Source organism: Danio rerio, chromosome 17, assembly GCF_052040795.2.
Source record: "Danio rerio strain M-AB ecotype USA chromosome 17, GRCz13ab, whole genome shotgun sequence".
Lineage (NCBI taxonomy): Eukaryota > Metazoa > Chordata > Actinopteri > Cypriniformes > Danionidae > Danio > Danio rerio.
In genome coordinates, this window is record NC_141037.1 from 980,001 (window position 1) to 982,500 (window position 2,500).

Here is a 2,500-nt window from a genome sequence, read left to right on the forward strand (position 1 = left end):
TGAAATTCCGCTAGTCCTGGCCACTTCTGGCTCCAAAACAGAGCAAATTTCAATTGAGCCCACTGTTAGAATGGCCAACTCTACAGCAGAAAAAAGGTGTTTACAGCCTGGTACATAAACAGATTTTGGTTAATACAGCTAATATTACCCTTCATGACAACTGTGAGGGGGTGAATTTTTTTATAACTCATCCGTTTCCTTTATATTAAGTTATATTAAGTTTGCATAATTAAGAGAGTGGCCACTTGAGTGACAGCTAGGTCTCGTTGGTCGCCGTCACGTCACCTCAGCTGAATCCTGCAGATTAGTCACTGAACTCGGCATATTTATCGTATTTCTGTGTTGTTTTATGTGGCTTTACACAGTCAGCTGCCTTTTGGACTTGTTTCCTACAATTATTAGATGGCATGGCATGCTGAGTGCACTTAATTGTGCTCACAAACCATTCACGTGGCCTCCGTTTCCCATTTGAGTAAACTTATATACTCATATACCATCTCTATACATGTATTTGTTTTATTTAAGATCATTTATCGTTTATATTTATATTTAGAGCTGTAATGCTCTCCAGAATCTGACAGATTGATCAGCTGTAGGCTCTAGATCAGTCATCTGAAGCGTTGTCATACAGTGTTATGCTGGAGTTCATCAATAGTCTTACAGTAACTAACACAGACTATATCTGAAGTGTTTGGAAGTAATTTGCGTTTTCCTCCTGTTGAGAAACATCATAAGAACAATGTTTAGTGGCTCAATGTGTTACAGCAGTGTTTTTAAAAGACTAAACACTTTATTGATATAGTGTACAACCAAGCACAAGTGGTCAGAACACAAACGAGTCGCAGGTGATGAAGTATTAAGCGTTCTACCAAAGTAAAGTGTGTCTGAACCAGGTCCAAGCTAAATGCCAGCAGGTGTCTGTAGCTCCGCCCACTCTCCGCCTCTTTGCCCTTGTTTGGTATCCCGCCGTGGGTGTGATGATGCGTGACCAAAATGGCGACGGTTGGCCGCGCCTACTTGTGGCTTCTTTTGCGCTCTTTAGAAACCTATGCGTGACATCACGGACACTACGTCCATATATTTTACAGTCTATGGATGTGACACAGGTGATGTCTAAAGGTGATGGTGATGATGATCTGCTACAAAAGCAGCTTCAGTAAAGCTCTAGTCCTTTAGGAGCAGAGACGGGTTGAGGATCGCCAGTTTGCCAACAAATACAAGAGAAAATGAGTGAAATGTTTAGACACAATGTTCCTCAGAGAAAGATAGGAAGACATGTGGATACATCATTAAAAGATTGAAGGAATCAGTCGGCGCAATAGCCTAGTGGTTAGCGCGCCGACATATGGTGCAATAGCACAACAGGGCGTCGCGAGTCCGAATCCCGGCTCGAGGACATTTCCCTACCCTACACCCTCTCTCTCTCTCTCTCTCTCTCCCACTTCGCTTCCTGTCTCAATACTGTCCTATCTAATAATAAAGGCAAAAATAAACCTTATTTAAAAGATTGAAGGAATCTGGAGGAGTTTCAGTGCGTAAAAGACAAGAGTGCAGGCCTAAGCCGAACAACTGTGACCTCTGACCCCTCAGGGGCCGCTGCATCAAGAGTCCTCATTCATCTATAAGCCAGATCAGCACATGGGCTCAGCACTACTGCGGTAAACCTTTGTCAAGCAGCACAATACAGAGTCACATCCACAAACACCAGTCACAACTGCACTGTGCCAAGAGGAAGCCCTATGTTAACAGTGTCCAGAAGTGCTCTTGACTTCTCTAGGCTCGGAGGCATCTGAGACGTGTCCTGTGCTCAGATGAAGCAGTGTTTCAGGTGTTTTTGGGGAGACATGGATGCCGTGTGCTCCAGACCAAAGAAGAGGATCATCCAGACTGTCACCAGCAACAAGTCCAGGAGCCAAGGTCTGTCATGGACTGGGCTTATGTCAGTGCACTTGCCAAAGGTAACCTGCCCTTCTGTGATGCTCCATTAATGCTGAAAGCACAGAGAGATTCTGGAGAACAAGATGCTGCCTGCTTCTCCAGGGACGCCCATGCAGAGTTCAACAAGACAATGCAGAACCAAATTCAGCTCACATTACACAGTCCTGCTGTGGAGGAAGAGGAGACTGGTGCTGGACTGGCCTGCCTGCAGTCCCGACCTGTCTCTTATAGGGAATGTGTGGCTGTGGAGGAAGAGGAGACTGGTGCTGGACTGGCCTGCCTGCAGTCCCGACCTGTCTCCAATAGAGAATGTGTACATGATTTGATTATTATCATCGTATCCAAATACTTTATGAATAATATTTCAAACCTTCTCCGGGGTTTATTGTTTTTAGAAAACATCTAAAATCTTGTGTTTTTCAGACAGGGCTTTGTAAAATGAAAGTTTAATATGGCTTTAAAACGGTTCGATTGATTTATGATTGTATATACCGAAATTGGTTTAGCTTTTGTTTTTTATATTGGTTTATTTATTTATTGCAAGTTTATTATATCCGATATT

The 2,500-nt window shown here is 43.4% G+C and overlaps 1 protein-coding gene across 4 annotated transcripts in view; it reads right to left on the bottom strand.

The window, feature by feature from the left end:
- Positions 1-2,500, bottom strand: part of LOC101884734 (ryanodine receptor 3) — a 253,838-nt gene that overhangs the window by 155,588 nt on the left and 95,750 nt on the right. The window lies entirely within an intron of this gene.